This window comes from Coenobita brevimanus, chromosome 14 (genome assembly GCF_032717465.1).
Source record: "Coenobita brevimanus isolate Jiangsu-jjx chromosome 14, ASM3271746v2, whole genome shotgun sequence".
NCBI lineage: Eukaryota > Metazoa > Arthropoda > Malacostraca > Decapoda > Coenobitidae > Coenobita > Coenobita brevimanus.
The window spans coordinates 7754390-7776672 of NC_136967.1; the positions used below are offsets into that span (position 1 = coordinate 7754390).

The following is a 22283-nucleotide window of genomic DNA, read 5'->3' on the forward strand; positions in this document are numbered from 1 at the left end:
CTCACACTTTTCACCATCGTTTGTTATCCCTCCTTTTCTCCCCTTGTAAGATATTGCTCATTTTAATCGTTGAAGAAGACAGGGGGTACTCCTGTTAAATTAGAAACTATTCGAGAAGCATGATATTAAGACAACTGATAGATATTTCACAACACTGACGCGGAGGCCGAGGCGGTGGAGATGAGGTATACTGTCTCACTGGATGCGGTTCGAATCCCGGCTGGGGCAGGGATCACCCCAAAAGATTTTAATTTCGCTAAAGCTGGTTTCATTGATCTAACAAAGACAAGCTATTACCAATATACTAGTCCTGTCCTAGAACTCGATATATACAGTGGGTGTTGGCGCCGAAGTGGTGACATATGGAGGTGTATGGCTGGTAGGACTGCCGGGCTTCAGGGAGCGGGCTGTTAAGTCCATGCTCAGAGTCAGAACATAAAAAAACAAACGGGGGTTTAATTAAGCCACAGAAAATGTATATATAACTACTAATACAAGTTCCACAGGATTTAATATAAGTTCTGTTCTTTAAAAGAGTTGTCTGCCAGGTAACAAATTGCCTTGCAGTCGTACAGATAAGTATCCAGATTCTAATCACCACTTAGACACGTCGTTTTGTTTTTCCTCCAACCCAGATCACGCAGGATACACCCTCGGCATACTGATGAGCTTCACGTTACGCCGTTTTTCAGGATAAGATATTGTGGAGTATATTTTCCATTTACTGTTTCCTATGAATTTTTATGACTTTTTTATTCTCTACCGGACCGTGGGTTTTCATTTTTTTTTTTTCCCTGTCGGCTTCGGATGGAGGGATCGGTAAGTCGGAGGAGCCTCGTTGCAGCACCATCTTTCCCTTGGACTCACAGGACAGATATCATAGTTTGGACTCACAGGACAGATATCATAGTTTGGACTCACAGGACGGATATCATAGTTTGGACTCACAGGACAGACATCACAGTTTGGACTCACAGGACAGATATCATAGTTTGGACTCACAGGACAGATATCATAGTTTGGACTCACAGGACAGATATCATAGTTTAGACTCACAGGACAGATATCATAGTTTGGACTCACAGGACAGATATCATAGTTTGGACTCACAGGACAGATATCATAGTTTGGACTCACAGGACAGATATCATAGTTTGGACTCACAGGACAGATATCATAGTTTGGACTCACTGGACAGATATCATAGTTTGGACTCACAGGACAGATATCATAGTTTGGACTCACAGGACAGATATCATAGTTTGGACTCACAGGACAGATATCATAGTTTGGACTCACAGGACAGACATCACAGTTTGGACTCACAGGACAGCTATTATAGTTTGGACTCACAGGACAGATAACATAGTTTGGACTCACAGGACAGATATCATAGTTTGGACTCACAGGACAGATATCATAGTTTGGACTCACAGGACAGATATCATAGTTTGGACTCACAGGACAGACATCACAGTTTGGACTCACAGGACAGATATCATAGTTTGGACTCACAGGACAGATATCATAGTTTGGACTCACAGGACAGACATCACAGTTTGGACTCACAGGACAGATATTATAGTTTGGACTCACAGGACAGATATCATAGTTTGGACTCACAGGACAGATATCATAGTTTGGACTCACAGGACAGATATCATAGTTTGGACTCACTGGACAGATATCATAGTTTGGACTCACAGGACAGATATCATAGTTTGGACTCACAGGACAGATATCATAGTTTGGACTCACAGGACAGACATCACAGTTTGGACTCACAGGACAGATATTATAGTCTGGACTCACAGGACAGGTGGTTTGGACTCACAGGGCAGATATCATAGTCTGGCCATTAACAAGCGGCCTTGAAAGGACTATTAGGTCTCTCTGTGTTTGTTTTTCTTGCATGTATGTATTTCTTGTTTTCTTTTAGTTCCTCTCGTCTCTTCTTCCTCTCTCCTCTACCTCTGTCGTTCCGCAAAAGCAGACATGAATCAGTTCGTAGCTCCTCAGGGGTGGGGGGAGGGGGGGGTTCATTGTGAAGGGATAGAGAGGGATGAGGATGGGAGGATGAGTTGTAAGGAGAGCGAAGGGAAGGCAGGAAATGGAAGAGAGGAGAGAAAGGGATGAGGGGGGAAGAGGTGGGTTGGGGTGAGGGCAAGAGAGGAGGCAGGAGAAATACAAGATGGGTGTGGGGGGATGGGGATGTGGAGTATGGGTAAGAGTGGGAGGGGGAGTGAGAGAATGAAGGATGAGATGGGTGGGGAAGGGACAGGGAGGCGTGGAATAGGCATCGGCAGAAAGGAAGGGGTGAGAAATAATGTGAAGAAGAACAGAAAAGGATAACGGGGAGAGGAAAAAATGGGAGGGGAGGGGAAAGTGAGGAAAAGGGGAAAGGATAGAAGGAAAAAAAAAGGGGGATAGGGAAAACAGGGGAGAGAGGAGAGTGACGGGGGTGGGGGATGGTGTAGAAAGGTTAACTTGTTTGAGGGCTTCTGTTGTGGTTTGTTTTGAGGGGAAAGTCTGAGGGGAGGGGGAAGTGAGGGGAGTGGGAGTCAAGGCGGAGAGGGAGAGAGAGGGGAGAGGGAGTGAGGAGGGAGAGGAAGAGAGGGGATACGGTGTGCGGGGAAGGGGTATGAAAGATGGTATTGGAAAGGGACATACGGCATGTAATAATTGGTTGTAGAATGGCATGGGTAAGAGCACAGTAGGTACGTACAGTATAGGAGAGAGAGAGAGAGAGAGAGAGAGAGAGAGAGAGAGAGAGAGAGAGAGAGAGAGAGAGAGATATGCGGTTATGGGGACCTACGATAAGTAAATTATGTAGTAAAAGTGGTCACACGGGGACTAGAAAGGGGAGAGGGGTGAAGGGAGGTGTGTAAGGGTGAGGGGAAGTGGGTGAAGGGTACGGGAAGGTAGGTGAGGGGTGAGGTGAGGCAGGTGAGAAAGGAGAGGGGAATGGAGTGGGAGAAGGATAGGGTGGTAAAGTAAGAGAGGGATATGGGCGGAGGTGGAAGACGGATGAAAGGCTTGGAAGGAGAGGGTCGGCGTAGGAGAAGAGGAGGAGGGGATGCTGAGAAAAAGAAAAGACGTGGAAGTAGGGGAGGGTAAGGGAGTAGCAGAGGAGTTTGGGGAGTAGGAGAAATTGTGAGGGTTAATAGAAGTGGTAGGGATTTAGAAGGGGTGAGGGGTTAGGAAAAAGTATGCGGGGGAGGAGAAGGGGTGGAGTTAGAAAACGGCTGAGGGAGTTGGAAAGGGGTGAGGGTAAGGAAAGGGGGTGATAGGAGAGGCGAGTGGGAGTAGGAGAAGGAAAATGAGAGCTGAAGAGAGGTTACGGGGTAGGAGAGGCGACTGGAGGGAGACAAAGGGGAACAGGGGATAGGAGAGTGGTGAGGAGTGTCGATGGCAAAAAAGGGTAGAAGAGAGGAGGACTGGAAAACTGGAAGGTTGGAGAAAGGGTGGTGGATAGGAGAAAGGGTGGTGGATGGGAGAAGGGACTGGAAATTACGAAAAGGGACGATTAGAAGAGGAGGAGGAGGATTGGAAAAAGAGAGAGAGGGAATTAGAAAAGGGATAACTGGGGAGTAGTAGGGGGTAAGGGAGAAGGGAGAGGGGTGATGGGGACATGAGAGAGGTAGCAGATGGGGGGTGAGGGGCACGTGGCAGGAGGGGACTTGCGGTCAGGGGGAAGGGCTACGTGAATGGAGGGACAAGGGCATGACACGTGGGGTGAAAAGGGCACTGCTGGACACACAGGACACGTGGTTTGGGGGACATGAAAACGTGGTGGGGGAAAAAAAATAGGGAGGCATGTAGGGGGAGTATAGTTTTGTGTGTGTGTGTGTGTGTGTGTGTGTGTGTGTGTGTGTGTGTGTGTGTGTGTGTGTGTGTGTGTGTGTGTGTGTGTGTGTGTGTGTGTGTGCATTAAAACACATAAAAGAAGAAACGTACTCAAAAAATATCTCAAGCTCGAGGCACACACGAAAACGCAAATATGTCTGTCTGCCTGTTGTGTGTGTGTGTGTGTGTGTGTGTGTGTGTGTGTGTGTGTGTGTGTGTGTGTGTGTGTGTGAATGACTCATCTCACTGTCTTATTAGCACTCAGCCAATCTCACACTATCTCACAATCTGATCCCCTTATCAGCTCTTATTTTTCTCTCTCCTTTCACACCCATTCGATCAAGCTTAGCCCCTTCAGTACGGTGGCCTTCTGTGATTCATTCTTGCGATTTATTTTGCTACTGAGATATTTTTTCGAAGTGGGGGGGGGGTTAGATATAGCCTTCATTAACCTCTTCATTACTAAGGTGCTCTTTTAATTGGTAAAAAAATTATCTGGTAGTAGCAATAATGAGAAAATTTACGTTCTTGGGCTGAAGTGCTGGAAAGGGTCAATGTTTGTGTGTGTTGTTTATCTGCTGTCTGATCATTTATTTTTATCTTTCACAATCATTTTTTGTCTGTCTTTATTTGTGTGTTTTTGTAGGAAGAGGAGGGGAGGACGGAGGAGGAGGAGGAAAAGGGAAGGACAGTGAGTGGAAGGAAACGTGAAAGAAAAGGAGGCGAGGATGAAAATATGAAAAGAAGGGGGAAGATCGGAGGTAGAGGAGGGGAAACGAGGGAGGAAGGAGGGAAGGAAGAGAGGGAAGAATGATGGGGAATGGAGAGGAAGACTAAGAGGGGAAAGGAAATGAAGAAAAGAGAAACAAGAGGAGAGAAGAGGAAAGGGGACAAGAAAGAGAGGAAGGATGACGGACGAGAAGAAAAGGAAGGGGAAAGAAAAAGAAAAATGGAAGCGAATGAAAGAGAACAAGAGGGTAAGAGGAGAGGTAAAAGGCACAAGAGAGGAGAGGAGAGGAAAACGGAAGCGAATGGCAAGAGAAAGAAGAGGAGGCGATGGAAAAGGGAAGGGATAAAAGGGGAAGCAAGAGGAAGAGACGAAGGAAAAAAAATGTACAAGAGGAAGAGAGGAGAGTAAAGGGAAACAAGCAAGAGACGAGAGTAGGAAGGACGAAGGAAAAGAGAACATAAAGATGAGAGGAGAGAGGAGGGGAAAACGGGGCCAGAGAAGATGCCTGGTGAAGAGGAAAGGGAGAGAAGAGGAAAGACAGGAATGAAAGAAATAACAAGAAAAAGTAAAGGAAGGATAAGAATAAATCTTTTAGAACTGTTACGGCAGATACCAGGACAGTGCCTCGTAGCTCAGGTGGTAGAGCATCGGTCAGATTGGTTACTAACCGAAGGTCGCAGGTTCGATTCCTGCCGAGGCTACGTCTTGTATTATCATTTTTATTATTACTGTTTTTGGCAGCCTCAGCTTCGAAAGTAATATGCTGCTCCAATGATTACCAGGCTATAGAGTTAGTGACACAATTAATGGAGAGGAGGGAAGGTAGGTATCATGACAATACATACAGACTAGTGTTGGGACATTAGCTTTTCATTTCAGATTAATAAACCTCTACAGGAAAAAATGATATTGGGAATTCTTTTCAAGTGAAGGATACCCCTACAGGATAAACTGGCACCACTGAGACGAGTAGGCCAGCATTACTAAGGACAGTGCCACACCACCACCACCAGTGCAGTGTCACACCACCGCTATTACGACAAAGCCACACCATCACTATCTGAGTGCAACACCACCGTCATCTGAACAGTGCATCGCAAATATTGATACACTGACACGCCACTATCACATCGGCAGTGTTACACCATCATCAAGACAGTGTATCCCACGACCACTGATACCGTCACAGTACTACCAGGACAATATCACACTACTTATAGCAAAAAAGTGCCACACCATCACCACCAAGACAGTGCTACATCACCACCACCAGCAGTGCCGCACCACCAGCACCCGTGGACAGTGCTCTACTATCACCACCAGGACAGTGCCACACAACTTAAGTCAAGGCAGTGCTACACCACTACCTGGGAAGTGTCATACAATAAGGACAATATACATGTATCTACGCTAAATTAAATCCAAATGGACAACTGCAACGAAAGCAAAATGATAGAAATAGCCTGTCGGACACATTTCTGTGAAGAGGAGAGAACGGAAATATAAACGGGAAAAAATATGTTGGAGGAACGGAGGAAGGGAGAGAAGCGATAATGATAAGAGAAGTGGGAGGAGAAAAATCGGGAATAAGAAGAAAAAAAAAAAAAAAGGTAAGAGGAAGGTAAAATATGGAGGTGGGAAAAAGAGGAATGTGCAAAAGGAGATGGGAAGAAAGGAAGCGAGAGGAAGGAAACTAGGGGAATGGAGGAATGAAGAAGAGAGGGAGGAAAAGGAAAGCGTAGAACCAAGAAGAAACAGTGAAGGAAGTACCAAGTGCCAGAGAAATGACAGTACAGGAAGTGTCAGAATAAAGCGCCAGGACAGTGCCTCGTAGCTCAGGTGGTAGAGCGTCGGTCAGATTGGTTACTTACCGAAGGGCGCAGGTTCGATTCCTGCCGAGGCTACGTTTTGTATTATTGCTTTATATGTCAGCCACAACCCTTCGCAAAGTCATGTGCTTCTCTTGTGATTACCAGGCTATGAATGGACAGATGTAAGGCAGGTAATATTGGCTAAGTACTATTACAATACCTAAGAGACGAGATTTAGAACTTGACCTCGTCTAGTGGCTGTATTATACTTAGGAATACCATTGCGATTTACCTAAGATAATTCAGTTTTGATGAGAATTACCTCCTACCAATGAATAGAGTAAAATGACACCACAGAGACAGGAAGGCCAACATCAGTGAGGACTGCCTACTACTTCTACCAGGACAATATTACATGGTCACCAGCACTACCAGGCATATGCCACACCATCACCACCATCATCAGGACAGTGTCATACTACCACAAGCTGGACAATGCTACACTTTCACCAACAGGACAGCGCCACACCACTCCTTCCACCAAGACAGTGCCACGCCATTATCACTACCAGGAAACTGCCACACCACCACCAGGACAGTGCCACAGTACCACCAGAATAGTGCCACATCACCTCCATGACACGACAGTGCCGCATCACCACCAGAAGTGCCCGAACACTACCAGGATAGTGCCAGAACAGTAGACGGCAGCAACGGTCCTACAACAGGATAAACCAGCTTAAATACTTCAAGGGTGCCACCTTCATTGATCCCACACACGCTCATCCCGACAATGCCACGCTAATATGATCTTCTGACCCTCTGACATAAGGTCCAATATGCTCTTAAGTCTCCCATTCCCTCTATTATGTCCCTTATCCAGACAGTGCCTCCCTAGAATCACCCCTCTGGTCCTCTGTCGTAAGGTCTAATATACTCTTAGTTCATATATTCCTTTTTAAAATCCCTTCCCAAGACAGTGCCACTTTAATATCGCCTCTCTGGGACTGTTTCATTAGGCCCAATATACTCTTAAGTCACCCTTTCCCTCTTGTATGTTCCTTTGAGACCAGTTCGCCTCTCGGGAATCTGTAAATGGAGTCCATATTCCCCTCCCAAAATAAAACAGTAGGAATCAGCGTATGCGATTTTCACCCTTATGCTACCCCAACACAGGCCTATTTTTCCATACCCCTCCCATTAAATGGCTGGAGTTTATTCATCACTCAGACATCGCCCTAATAACACCGTAATACTGAGCCCATTTCCCTTTATCCCATCACACAGACACCTTGCGAAATTACCCTTGCAAATTACAGAGGGGAGTAGTGCCACATTCAACACTGTATCCTAAACGCTGCCATTTCACCCTTACTAACAGCTGCCACAAGGTCACAAGTACAGTTAGCCTCTATACTCAGTTGGCTTATTTTTATTACCCTGACTGTCTTCTGATGATTTTATTCAGCTAAGGAGAGACTTATAAAACTGGGAGGGTTAGATATTGGCTTCATTAACTCGTTCAGTAACAGAGGTCTTTCCCATGCTGAATAAAATCGTATGGAAATAGCAAAAATAAACCAACAAAACACCCCACCAGATTTAATTTGGTTAAACGCGTGAGTTAAGGGAAAGCACGAGAGATTCTGACCCGTACTGCAGGGTGACGTAAGGGCGGCACTGGAGCTGACTGACCCAGCGGTGGCACTATGACTAAGAGTGCCACCGCTGTCATTGACCCTGCCACACGTGAGGGCCATTGTCTGCCTCTGTCTGGCACTAGATGACACTCGGCTAGGCTCTATTGAGATATGGGGGGAGTCGCATTGCCCGTTCAATTTTATCTAACGGAGAATTATGCAAGATCAAGGAGAAAAAAATATATCTTCAAAGCATTTACTTCGCCGTGTTCGTTCCCAGAATGCATGATATGAATTACTGGTTGTGTTTCCTGGATGACAGAGCGACTTGGAGGCGGTTTGTCTGCGGCCACCCTTTGCGGGATTAGGGCGTCGGGCTATTGATAGATAGATGGATAGATTGTTTCCTGGATCCCACTCCTTGTACTGATGGTTAACTGGGTCAGGGCAACGACAACGACGATGATGTCTCCTATAGTTCGTCTGATCTCTTAATTATTTTGATATTTATGACCTTTTTTTAATTCTACATTTTCTTTTGCCCCCCCCCTTCACTATCTCTCTCTCTCCCTCTCTCTCTCTCTCTCTCTCTCTCTCTCTCGTTAAGACAGTTACACACACGCTCACGCCAGACAGCTTCCGGAGGAGGAGGAGGAGGACGAGAAGGAGGAGAGGAAGGGTGAGATAAGGAAGAGGAGGGGCAAGGGCTGGAGGATTATCAGGAAGAGAACAATGGAAGAGGAAGATAAGCGATGGAAACAAGAAGAGGAAGAGAGAAGGGTAGAGGAGTACAAGGAACAGGAAGAGGAAGAAGAAGGATGGAAGAAGTAGAAAGGAAAACAATGGAAAAGAAACTTGGAGGGGAAACAGGGGAGAAAAGAAAATGATATAGAAATATGGGAAGGGGAACAGAGTGCGAAGTATGGGGGGAAATGCGAAAAGAAAAGACGTGGGAAAGTAGATAGGAAGAAAAGGAAACGAAGAGGAAAGAGAAGAGGACTGAAAGTATCGTATCAATGATGGAAAAAAAAAAAAACTAAGAGAAGAAGGGAGGGAGATAATTAGAAGTCAGATCAAATGCTGGATGAAAGTTAGAAAGAGGAGAGGAGAGGAGAGGGAAGGAGGAAAGTAGAAAACAGGAGGAGAGGAGAGGTAAGGTTTGCTGATGAAGAAAGTGAAGGGTTGGAGAAGAGAGAGAGAGAGAGAGAGAGAGAGAGAGAGAGAGAGAGAGAGAGAGAGAGAGAGAGAGAGAGAGAGAGAGAGAGAGAGAGAGAGAGACAATGACTTAACTAGGGACAAACACCCACAATGAAGAGAGGAAACAGAGGACGAGAAGTGATGATAAAGAGGGGGGGGGGACGAGGGGAAGGGGAGATAATAAGAAGAAGAGGAATGAGGGTGTGGACAAGGAGGGGGGAAGGGAAGGGTGAGAGGGAACGTCGTGAGGGGGTGGGGAAACGAAGGGAAGGGTGAGTGGGATGGTTGCGAGGTAAGCGGGGGAGGGATGAGGGAAGAAGCGTGGGGGATGGGGAAGGGGATGAGAAAGGGAAGGGGACAGGGGAGAGAGAGGGAAAGACGTGGGTGAGAGGGAGGGGAGGAAGGATAAGGAAGAAAGGAAGGAAAGAAAGAGAAAAAGGGGAACGTGGTGGGAAAGGGAGAGGTTAGACAAGGACGGCAATGATGGAGAAGGAGGAAGGAGAAATGTAGAAGGATGAGAGACGAATGATGGCGAGGGAAACAGGAGGAGGGAGGAGACAGAAGAGGTGAGGGTAGCAGAGGAAATGGGGAGGGGAGGAAGAAGGAAGAGTAGGGAGAGTAAAGCGAGGAGGAAGAAGAGTTAAGGGATGAAAGACGGAATGGGGAAGGGATGAGCTGAAGTGGGGAGGATACTAAAAGGCCAAAGAAAAGGCGAAAAGAAATGAAAAATAACTGCTAACGATAGAGACAAGAAGTGGGGGGGGGGAGAGTTAAGGAACAGAATGTAGAATGACGAGTGAATGGAATTACGAAAGAAATGAATGAAGAAAATGATAGAGGAATGCTGAAAGAATGAGAATATTAAAAAATACTTTGAAGAATGATGAATAGGTTATAAAAAAATAATGGTGTGTGTGTGTGTGTGTGTGTGTGTGTGTGTGTGTGTGTGTGTGTACCTCTCTCACCCTCGCCACCTATTTTCTTGTCACCCTGAACAATTTCATGCGGGTATCTTGTTATGGCACCCTTTACCTCCCTGTCTCCCTCCATCTCTCTCTTCCTCATTCCTCTCTCCCTCACTCTTCTCTTGCTCATTCATCTGTCCCTCTCCCTTCCTCTTCACCTCCTCATCCCTCTGCCTCTAAACCAACTCTCTCTCTCTCTCTCTCTCTCTCCACGCACACACACACACACACACACACACACACACACACACACAAACACACATGCTCACGCACATGCACACACATGCACCCACGCACACGCACGCACTCACGCACACGGACACACATGCACCCACGCACACACATGCACGCACGCACGCACGCCTGGTGACACTGTCGATGGAGGACTCGACTCACAATCCAAGTGACCGGAGTTCGAGCCCCGCTCTGGGTATGCGCGCTACTGGTTAGCTCCCCCCCGTCATGTGCAGCTCAAGGCGCGCTGCAGTGGACGACCGGCAAGGGTTCGAAACTCGGTGAGGTAAAGATTAGACGGTCTGTCCCCTTGTGCCTACGCCTCACTCCAGCCTCGGTGAGGCTGTCAGCATGTTGATCCCCTTGGGTTAGGATGCTAGATTAAAGACCTGTGTCATTTCAGTCACTGGCTGCTGTGAATATACTGTAAACCGAAAATCGCTATTGTTATTTTTCACACACACACACACACACACACACACACACACACACACACACACACACACACACACTTGCACCCCCCCCCACACACACAGTCTGGCATTACCACCCTCCCCCCCGTCTGAATGAACGGTATACCTCTCGGAAGCCCACGCATAAACAAGCGCTAGTATGAGTAGCAGTGCGAGTAGTAGTATGAATTGTGCTGACGTCACTACATCCACACTCGGTCGTATTCATGTCTTACAAAACTTCGCAACACCTCCTCTTTGGCGACTTATTGTACAGTGAGGGACAAAAACTCGCCTGCTCTTCCATTGCATCTACTCCACACTTCAGTATATGTCCGTCCCATTTCTCCCTGACACATTATATCAAAGAGTATAATCTGTGGGCACCGAAACATACCCCACCTCTATCCGCTTAGAAATATTAGCCTGAGGGAGGTAAGAGGAAAAAGAGGTGAAATATTAAACGAACTTGTGCCCTCGACTGAACATATCACGCCTAAATATTACCCTTTACAGTACGTTATCTCTTAAATATCATGTTGGTATAGAATATTTCGCAACACCTCTTCCTTAGCGATTTATCTTATATATTACACTAAAACACATGAGGATATAAAAGAACAAAATGCAAATTAAATCGCTATGGAGGGAACGTTACGAAATTCGCTACTGAGTTAGAACGAAAAGATAATTATTGTATCAGTAACTTACAAGAGAATATAATAGTGTATCTGAAAAATAAATCACTGGAGATACGACGTTATGAAATCACCTACGCCAATGAGAATATGGCTCAGGCCCGTTTTCTCGTCGGTTAGGGTAGCTCCCTAACACCTATTCCTAAGCGATTTATTTTGCTTATTACATTATGTCACCATCTTTGTGCTTCTTAAAGGATTCTAATATCACCATACTCTGCATAAATAACGTACAAAACGATATTAGCCAGCAGCATCCAAAAATAAATCAGTGAGGAAGAGGTGTTAGGGAACAATGAGTTACTGGTGACTATAGTTTATTCACTTTAACTTGGCAGATATGTTCGTCTTTTTGCCACCTATTTCCTACAGCTCAGTGCCAGCATAACACGATACTCCACAACACTTCCTCGTGACTAGCACCATATTTTACGTGTATATAAAATTAAAAACATATGAACTGTTGTTGCTATGAAAATACGAAATGTGGAAAAATTAATGTGAAAAGAGATGAAAAAAAAAAAAAATGTAATATGGAGTTCACTGCACCGAGAGAAAGCCAACCTGAGGAGAGTTAATCATCTCATATATCCTTTTTTTTTTTTTTTTTTTTTTGAGTTACCCTCCTTCCTCCTTTCACCTTTCTTCTCTGCCTGTCTTTTTTCTTTTCTTTCTTCTTCTTCTTCCTCTTCTTTTTTTCTTCTTCTTGTGGGATTATCATCGGCTGTTTTCTGTCTTTTTCTGTTAGTTTCTTCTCAATATTTTTTTTCTCTCCCTCCTTCCGTTTCACTTCCTCTTTTCCTCCTTCAGTCTGACCTCTCTTGTCTCCTTCTTGTGTGTGCTCTTTGTAACTTGACTTCTTGTTCTACTTTTTCTTCCCCTGTCTGTCTGTCTGTCTGTCTGTCTGTCTGTCTCTCTCTCTCTCTCTCTCTCTCTCTCTCTCTCTCTCTCTCTCTCTCTCACGACATAATACCTTTGTTCAATTTTTCACTCTTGCTTTCCCCTTCCTCTCTCTTACCTCCCTCCCTCCCTCCTTCCACTGCTGTGTCCTCTCCCTCTCCTCCACCTCCTTCCCTCCTTGCCCCATTCCTTTCGTCCTTCCTTCCTCCTTCCTTCCCTCTTTCCCTCCACTTTTCCGTACTCCATTTCCTTCCTTCCTCCCTATATTCCTCTTGTTGATATTTTCCCTATTTCTCCAACACTCCATCTTCCTCTTCTTCTCAAACATTCTTCCTCGCACTTCAGCTCTTTTCTCTTTCTTCTTCTCCTCCTGACACTTCCTTGGTTGTCTTTGTACTCTCTTTTTGTTTCTCTTCCTTTTCCTTCTCTCCTTCATTTGCTCTCTTTTCTGCCTCCTCTCTATGTCCATTCTCCCTTTCCTCTCTTTCTCGCATAATTTGTCTCTTTTGTTTACTGCAATTCTCTACCCCCCCCCTCTCTCTCTCTCTCTCTCTCTCTCTCTCTCTCTTCTCTTCTCTTCCATCCCTCTTTCCGACATTAAATCCTTCCTGCATTCCTTCCTACCCACTCCCCCTACCCTCCCCTTCCTTTCTTCCTCCTATCCCTCCCCTCCCTGCTTGCCTCCCTCCCTCCCTCCCTCCACCACACCGAGTTACATAATCTGCCCTTCCGTCTCTCTCCTCCCCTTCCCTTCCTTTCTCCTCCCTCCTTTCCTTCCTTCCTTCCTTCCCTCCCTTCTCTTCTCACGTATTTTCCATTCCTTTAATGAGTCTTTTTTCTGCCTTATTCGTGTCAGAGAGAGAGAGAGAGAGAGAGAGAGAGAGAGGGAGGGAGAGAATAAATGTACAATGTTAGTCATGGAAGCAGTTAAAACGCAGAAAAAAAGCAGGCAGATAAGCAGTAAAGCAGACAAACAAACAGGCAGATAAGCAGTCAGGCAGACAAGCAGGAAAGTAAATAAACAAAAAAGAAAGAGAGAAGTAAGGCAGACAAGCAAATAGGGAAATAAGTAGGCAGGCAGATAAGCATGAAGGAATATATAAGCAAGCAGACAAGCAGACACACATAAGCAGAAAGGCAGACAAATACATAAGCAGGTAGTTGAGCAGGTGAGCAGTCAAAGAGGAAAGCAGGAGGTAGGAGGTAAGACAGCAGAGAGGCAGGGATATAAGGAAGGAAAATTAATCAGCAGACAAATAAGAAGGAAGACAGCAAACAAGATGAAGAATAAGCAACAGGAACAGGAAGATAAGCAAGAGGAAGACGAGCAGGCTAGCAAGCAAGCAAGTAATCAAGGAAGGAAGCCAGCTAAGTAGGCAGATAATCACCACAGCAGATAAAAAGATAAGCAATTAAGCAGGAAGGCCTTCAAGCAGACAAGCGGCAAAACGAGTGAGCACAGGCAGACAGTAACCAGCGAGACAGACAGAAATAAAAGCAGGTATCACAGCAGGCAGATGGGATTTCAAACAACTCAGAGAAAAGCAGGAAGGCAGACGCAGGTAAGCAGAAGAGTAGATAGATAAATAAGGAGAAAGGCAGACAGGTAAGCAGAAGAGTAGATAGACAAGCAGAAAGGCAGACAGGTAAGAAGAAAACTGGGAAGTAAGCAGAAAGGCAGACACATAAACACGAAGGATATACAAATTTATGCGGAAGGCCAGACACAAGTAAGTATTAAAAGAGAGAGACAAAAAAGGCCGATAAATAAGTATGAAACCACACAAATATGTTAGCATAAAGGCAGACAGATAAGCAGAGGAAAACATAGATAAGCAGAAAGGCAGACAAGTAAGCAGAGAGGCAACACAAGTAAGCAGAGAGGTAGACAAGTAAGCAGACGCAAACACAGATAAGCAGAAAGGCAGACAGGTAAGCAGAGGCAAACACAGGTAGGCAGAAAGGCAGACAGGTAAGCAGAGAGGTAACACAGGTAAGCAGAAAGGCAGAGAGGTAAGCAGAGACAAACACAGGTAGGCAGAAAGGCAGAGAGGTATGTAGAGGCAAACACAGGTAGGCAGAAAGGCAGACAAGTAAGGAGAAAGGCAGCACAGGTAAGGAGAATGGCAGTCAGGTAAGTAGAAAGACAAACACAGACAAGTAGAGAAGCAGGCACAGGTAAGCAGAAAGGCAGACACTTGAAAACAGAAAGGCAGATACAGGTTAGCAGAAAGGCAGACACAGGTAAGAAGAAAGGCAGACAGACAGACAAACAGGGGCAGACATACAAGGATAAAGGTTGTCAAAAAGGAATTAAGTCAAGCAAGCAACAGAGAGACAGTCATGTATAAAGGTAAGTGTACAAACAAACCGGCAGAAGCAGAGTAAGATAAGCAGGCATGAATAAAAAAGGCAGACAAATGTAAAGGAAAGCAGACTAGCAGACAGAGAGACAGAGATAAAGAAAGGAAAAAGAACAGGCAGGCAGGAGAGATGTTGGCTGGCAGATATGCAGAAGAGCGGCAGACAAGCATAAAGACAAACAGACAGACAGAAAAACACAACATACAAGGACAAACAGAAAAATATGAAGGAATGTTAAGCAGAACAGAAATGAGAGGCAGACAAGCAGAAATGAAGGCAGACAATCATAAAAGCAGGCAGACACGCGAGCAGGCTAACAGGTAATGAGGCAAAGGGACGAGCAGACAGACAGGCGGCCAGAGGGCAGAGACGCGAGGGAACCGGCTGGACAGGCACGCAGACAGGCAAGCACGCAGCCGGCAGAGGCAGGCAGGCACAGGGACAGGCAGAGAGGTAGGTAGAGGGGGGTATGTACAAGAGGTTGGCAGATACATAGGAAGAAAAGGTAAGCAAAGGCAGGCTACAAGAGGCTAGGCAGAGATGTGGATACGAGGTACGCAGAGGGATAGGCAGAAGAGGTAGGCACGGAGGTAGGCAGCGAAAGTAAACAGATGCAGGCAGCACAACTTGTAGAAGAGATAGGCATATGGGTCATATGGATAGGAATGAAAAACCACGAAGGGAGGTGGCAAAGAGGCAGGCAAAGAGAGCAAAGGCTTAACTAGAAGAAGCAGGCAGAGGGATAGTCAGATGCAGGCAGGAGAACAGAAACAGGAGAGTGGCCGAGGCAGCCTGAGGGATAGACAGAAGAAAAAGGCAGCGATGTGGAGAGAGGAGACAGGCAGAAGGAAAGGCAGAGAGGACAAGCACAGAAGGATGAGACAGAGAGGGGACAGGGAGATAGGCAGAAAAAGGACAGGTAAAGGGTGCAAACTATGACGGGAAGGCAGAAAGGGGATAGAGAGAGGGGAAAGGCAAGGAGGGGAAAGCCAGAGAGGGGACAGGTGATACTGGAAAGCACAGAAAAAGGAAGACAAAGAAAACAGACAAGCAGATATAGATACAAAAGCAAGCAGACGTGTAGCAATTGATATAAGGAGCTTGGATGTACAGATCAAGTCTCTAATTATCTCAGTATCCTTGGTATCTGTTTCTCGTGATCCCTCGGCATGGTATCTTACTATCTCTCCTTCTAGACATCAGTTTCTCAGAGTTTAGGCGTAGAAAGCCGACCCAGTGGTTTCTCCAACGCTACTCGGTTGTTGACTTTGTGCTGTGTTTTATTTTTTTTCATATTCAGGGTATAGTGTGTGTGTGTGTGTGTGTGTGTGTGTGTGTGTGTGTGTGTGTGTGTGTGTGTGTGACGGGCAGCATCCTTGTGTACGTGGAGGAGGTGGGGATTACCAAATATAACTCTTGAAAAGCGTGGAGTCAAATGCGTTTCGTTTAATTTTCTCCCTTCCTCATCTAATTCCCCTATATCTCTAAAATACTGCTAATACAATTACTACGCTATTCCTGCATGCCCTCCCCATTACAGAGGGCATGCAGCATTCTTCTTTCCACACTCCCACCTCTTCTCTGTCCAACTCGTTTATTTACACGTCTGGTCAGCTAAACAGTATTCCTCGGTCGATCTCTCCCTGCCTCCGACCTCCAGCCTTTCAAACGCAGTGTGTCCAGGCATCTCGAAATGAGCGGCTGATGATTCCGGGATTCTTTGGTTCGACTTTCTTTGCAGGGCACAGTTTTTGAGGGATTCAGTTGGGTGGGTCCTCCTTTCTATTAAAAAAAAAGAAAAAAAAAGTCCCCCAAACCTTCTCCAACTTTTTCCTTCCATTCCTCTTGCTCTCCCTCTTTCCCTCTCTTTCTCTTTACCTCCCAAAACTCCCTTCATCTCTCCAAATTTCCTCCAACTTTCGTTTCAAATTCCATCAGTCTCTTCAAACTCTCCCTCCAATCTCCACCAATCTCCTCAGTCTCTCCCTCCACTCTCCAGTAATCTCTCCAAATCCAATATATTCAATCTCTCCAAAAATCTTCCTCCATACTCCATCAGTCTCTCCAAACTCTCTCCATCTCTAAGCCCTCTCTATCTCTCCAAACTCCATCAGTCTCTCCAAACTCTCTCCATCTCTAAGCCCCCTCCATCTCTCCAAACTCCCTCCATCACTCCAAGTTCCCTCCATCCCTCCAGCCTCGCTCTCCACCCATCCAGACTCTCCCTCCATTCCTCCATGCTTTAATTGGAGGAACATATAACCTTTCCACTCCAGTCTTTTCTCTCCACTGGCATCTCTCTCTCTCTCTCTCTCTCTCTCTCTCTCTCTCTCCCTGTCTCTCCAGTTTCATATTTAACAGCATTTTCTGATGGGCTGGGAGGAAGAAATGGACAGGGATGGGGTGGGATGGGCAGGGATGGGTGTGGGATGGGCAGGGATGGGCAGAGGTGTGTATGGAACGGGCGGGCATGGGTGTGGAATGGGCAGGGATGGTTGTGCAATGGGCAGCAGGTGTGGGTGTGGGATGGGCAGGAATGGGCAGGGATGGGTGTGGGATGGGCAGGGGTGGGTGTGGGATGGGCAGGGGTGGGTGTGGGATGGGCAGGGGTGGGCGTGCTTCTGCTCCTCTGCTTTAAGAATCCTCCGCAGACACTCCTATTATCAGACTGGTTCCGCTTGACCCCACACCGTGACCTCTGCGGGGAGGGGGGGGAGGAGGAAGAGAAGGAAGGAAGAGGGTAGGAAGGCAGAGAGAGGTACGGGGTAAAAGGAAGGAAGGAAGGAGTACAAATGAGTACAAAGGGGATGGGATAGGGAAGGGAAGGGAAGGGAAGGGAAGGGAAAGGAAAGGAAAGGAAAGGACAGGAAAGGAGAGGAAAGGAAAGGGAAGGAAAGGGAATGGAATTAAAGGAAGGAAGGAAGGAAGGAAGGAAGGAAGGGAAGGGAAGGGAAGGGAAGGAAAGGGAAGGGAAGGGAAGGGAAGGGAAGGGAAGGGAAGGGAAGGAAAGGAAAGGAAGGGAATGAATGAACGAATGAATGAATGAACGAATGAATGAATGAATGAAGGAAGGAAGGAACAGTGGGATAGAATGATACTAGGAAGGAAGATGGGAGGGAGGGAGGGAGGGAGGGAGGGAGGGAGGGTGGGAGGGAGGGAGGGAGGAAGGAAGGATGGAAGAAAAGGAAGGAAGGATGAAAAGAAAGGAAAGGAGGGAGGGAGGGAGGGAAAAAGAGGTAGAGGGATAAGAAAGGATGGAAGGAAGGAGGGAAGGTGAGAAGGAAAGATGTTAGGAAGGAAGAGATGGATGGAAGAAAGGAAGGATGAAAAAGGGAGGGAGAAAGGAATAAGTAAAGAAGGAAGAAAGGAAGAAAAAGGGAAGAAAGGAAAAACGTAAGAAGGAAGGATGGATGGATGGATGGAAGGAAATGAATGACTGACGAAAGGAAATGATGAAGAGAGGAAATAAGGGTGTAAGAAGAGAAGAGAAAAGCCTAAAAAAAAAAACACACAGGAAAAAACAAAGTGAGGGCATTGGATAAACTGAGAAGGGAAGGAAGAAAGGAAGGAATAGAGGAGGAATTATGAAAAGAGAAGACATGGAGGAATGAAGAAAAGAAGGAAGGGAGGAGGAAAGACAGAGCATAGAGAAAACACGAATGATACTGAACAGATTAGGAGGGATGATAGTGTGGGAGGAAGGAGGGAAGAAGAAAGGAAGGAAGGTAGATTGGGAAGAAACAGATGAAAAGAAGGCAAGGAACGACTGAATTAAAGAAGGAAGGAAGGAGGGAAAGGGGATAATGGAAGGAAGGAGAGGGCAAGGAAGAAGGATAAAGAAAAGGAAAGAAGAAAGGAAGAAAAATGCGAATGAAAGAATGGAAGGAAGGAAAAAAGGAGGGTAGAAAAGAAAGGTGGGGAAGGAGAGTACGAGGAGGGAGGAAGGAAAGGTGGGAGGGATTGGGGAGAAGAAAGGGACGAGGAGGAAGGGATAGGAGGGAGGGAGGAACGGAGAGGGGAGAATTAAGCAGGATAAGAAAGTGGAGAGAAAATGCAGATGTTGAAGAATAGATTAGGGTGGATGGATGGATGGATGGGTGGGTGGGGGTGGGAGAGGAAGAAGGGGATAATAGAAGGAAAAAAAGAGAAGGAGGAGGAGGAGGAGGAGGAGGAGGAGGAGGAGGAGGAGGAGGAGAGAGAGAGAGAGAGAGAGAGAGAGACGAAGAACAGAGAAGAAGGTCAAAAGGAGAAACTGGAAATATCGAAGAAAGGAAAGAGGACTGACAGAAAAAAAGAGAGGAAAAAGAAAGGAGAGAGAAAAACAGGTAAGACAGGAGGTGGAAAGGGTGGAGATAGGTAAGGGAAAAAGCTGGAGCAACGTGAAGAAAGAGGTGATAAGGGAAGAATAATGGGAGAGGATGAAAGGGAAGAGAAAAGAAAATATTGGAAAACGAAAATAGTGTAACATGCGGGAGGAAGAGAAGGAAGGGAAGAAGAGAAGGAGAAAAGTAGGAGAGGAGAAAAAGGAAAGAGAGGAAAATGTGGAAAGTGCAAGAGAAAGCAAGCAGAACTTTATACCCTTGAGTTGGATCGGCTTTTCTGACCCGTCGATATTTTAGTGGAAACATATTTGATATTTTAGCCATTCTTCGTTGGACGTCATTCAGTCGCCCTTTACTGCATCCTCTCGAGTCTATTTTCGTCCATAATAAGAGCTGGAGCCCAGTATTATACGATACATATATTCTAGATGTGGTGTAACTAGTTATACTCGTAATTAAGGCTACCGAAAATAATCTGATGTTTTGAGACCGAAATTCCTTGCAGTGAAGTTCTGCAGCCTGTCAGCCTTCTTACGACTATACACGGTTTGGAGTAAATTAGATCGTTAAGCATAATAACGCCTACACTCCTTTCATCTTTTACTTTCATCAGTGGCGTATTAAGTATTCAGTAATTCGGATCATATATTTAAGCTGCCAATAAAGTGCATTAGTTTATATTAACGTTAAACTGCATCATTCGTTTTAACCTCATTTGATACCCTGTTCATTTATTTTGGATTAATACATACCCACCTTCAGTACTTGCTTTACATCCAGGTTTCGTGTTGTCTGCAGATTTACGTACATTTGGGAACTATTCCATTTTCTCCATCATTAATATTGTGGTAAGAACTGATCCAAGAACTGATCCCTGGGGCACTTGGCTAGTTACTGCCGCCCGTAAAGATTCATCATTTATTTATTCACATCTGCTTGCGATTACTTAGCCAATCACCGTCCCATGAACATAATGCATCCCCGAGACCATTAGCTCTTAACTTACTTACGTGGAACTTTGTCAAAGACTGAAAATCTAAATACTGTAAATTATACTAGGAGCCATTTCCGCCTAGGGTAAAAAAAAAAAAAAAAAAAAAAAATCCAGCAAATCTGTGAGGCACGATCTATTATTATGAAATCCGCGTTGGTTATCTGTCAGAACATGTTAGAGGAGGAATAAAATAATTCAACGTTTGTTTTCTAATAGTTTAAATCGAAGTGAAACTAACTGAGGAACAATTAATGGATGGTATTTTATTACTTTTTTCAAGACAGGTGATACATCCGGATGATTCCACTGATTAGGCACTTTCTAACAATTATCTAGCTCTCTGGCAGACATATGTTCTAGACAGATTATTTAATAAGGGCAATATGATCACGATATTTTAATACTTTTTAGACTTTCACTTCATTTATCTACAATTTAACATCTCGTCCTAAGAAGACAGATTGTGGCGTGGATACTATTACAGTATTGTTACTCGAGAAAACATTATTAAACGATTCGTTGATTGAAGGAGTTACTGTTTATTATCTTGGATCAGACTGCCATTTAATAAAGAGCCTATACTTAGCTTTACTTTTTTATTTTTTACTACTTCTAGAGTGGAAATACTCTTGGGATTTTAGAAGAAAGGGAGAGAAGGAGAAAAGGAGAGGGGGAAGGGAAGGAAACAAGGAGGAAATCAGACAGGTGTGTGGAGAAAGGGAGGAAAAAAAAAAAAAAAAGAAGAAGAAAAAAAGGGGGAGTGGGAGAAAAGGAGAAGAGGAAAGAGAGAGACCAGGAAGGGTGTGGATAATTTGCAACACAAACTTTCATCGACCGTATTTACATGCATAAAAACTAGGCCAGGACCCAACACTGACCCTTGCGGTACAACACTCGTCACGCTTATCCAGGCTGAGAGAAAGGAAGGAGAAGCAAGGAACAAGGTAACGAAAAGGAAAAAAAAAAAGAAGGAAAAAACATGAGAAAGAAAAATGTAGAGGAGAAAAGGAGGGGAGGATGAAAATGATACCAATGAGGGAAAAACAGGAATGGCAAGGAAAAAAATGAGAAAGGGAGGCAAGGAAAATGTGAAGGGAAGAAGACAGGAAGGAAAGCAAGAAAGAAATCTAGGATGAGTGTGCCAAAGGAACAGGTACGGTATAAATAGATACTGAGAGAGAGAGAGAGAGAGAGAGAGAGAGAGAGAGAGAGAGAGAGAGAGAGAGAGAGAGAGAGAGAGAGAGAGAAGAACATGTAGTTATCTCAAAATGACTTACGGCCCATACGAAGGAGGTACCACGAATGAAGCTGTCAGACACATATTACTACTCTAATTATAAAGGAGGAGTATAGTAAAGATGAAAGCTCTCCCCACCCACCTCCCCCACCCGCAACGCCAGCACGGAGGAGGAGTGTACCTACAATGAAGAAAATGTACAGGAAAGGAAGAAATAATCAATATGCTAAATTAGGACTAACACAACTCTACTGAATTAAGATTAACAATACTCTAGCTAATCTTGTTTTGAATGGGTCTATTAAAGAACTATTAATTTCCTCTGCTAGTTGCCGAATTCAGGTATTGCAGACCTTGTACCTGAGGGATTTACCTGTGTATCAAGGTGGAAACGCTTCAAGGCATATTTCCATCCGGGATTCCTTGTCGAGTTGGTGTCAGACTAAATATCTGCTGGTAGTCAAGTTTTTACCCCATGAAGATTTTGAAAACCTGTCCATGTACTGTATCTATCAGCTAATCAATCTATCGCTGTATCAATCAACCAGTCTATCAATCAATCAATCAATCAGCCAGTCTGTCTATCTATCTACCTCCATTCACTCCACCCATCTATCTCTGTATCAGTCAGTTAATCAATCTATCTATCTATCTACATCCGTTCACCCACCCATCTAGCTTTCAGTCAACCTATTTACCCAATCTGTCTATAAATATATGCTGTACATCCATCTACTATCCGCCCCCGAACATAAAACTAACCTACTTCACATTCAGCTCTCTCTCACTGGTCGTCTCAGTCCCTCAGTGAAAGAAATGAGCCAATCAGATACCAGCGTGAGAGTAACAGCTGATCTGATTGGCGGAGGAGGAGTTCAGGGAGAAGCCTTGTT

General features: G+C 45.2%; 1 non-coding gene across 1 annotated transcript; it reads left to right on the plus strand.

Moving 5' to 3' along the window:
• Window positions 1-5197: 5197 nt before the first annotated feature.
• On the plus strand, window positions 5198-5277 carry TRNAS-AGA (transfer RNA serine (anticodon AGA)). The gene is given in 2 exon segments: window positions 5198-5232; window positions 5242-5277. It is a non-coding gene; the product is annotated as a tRNA-Ser (tRNA).
• Window positions 5278-22283: the final 17006 nt, after the last annotated feature.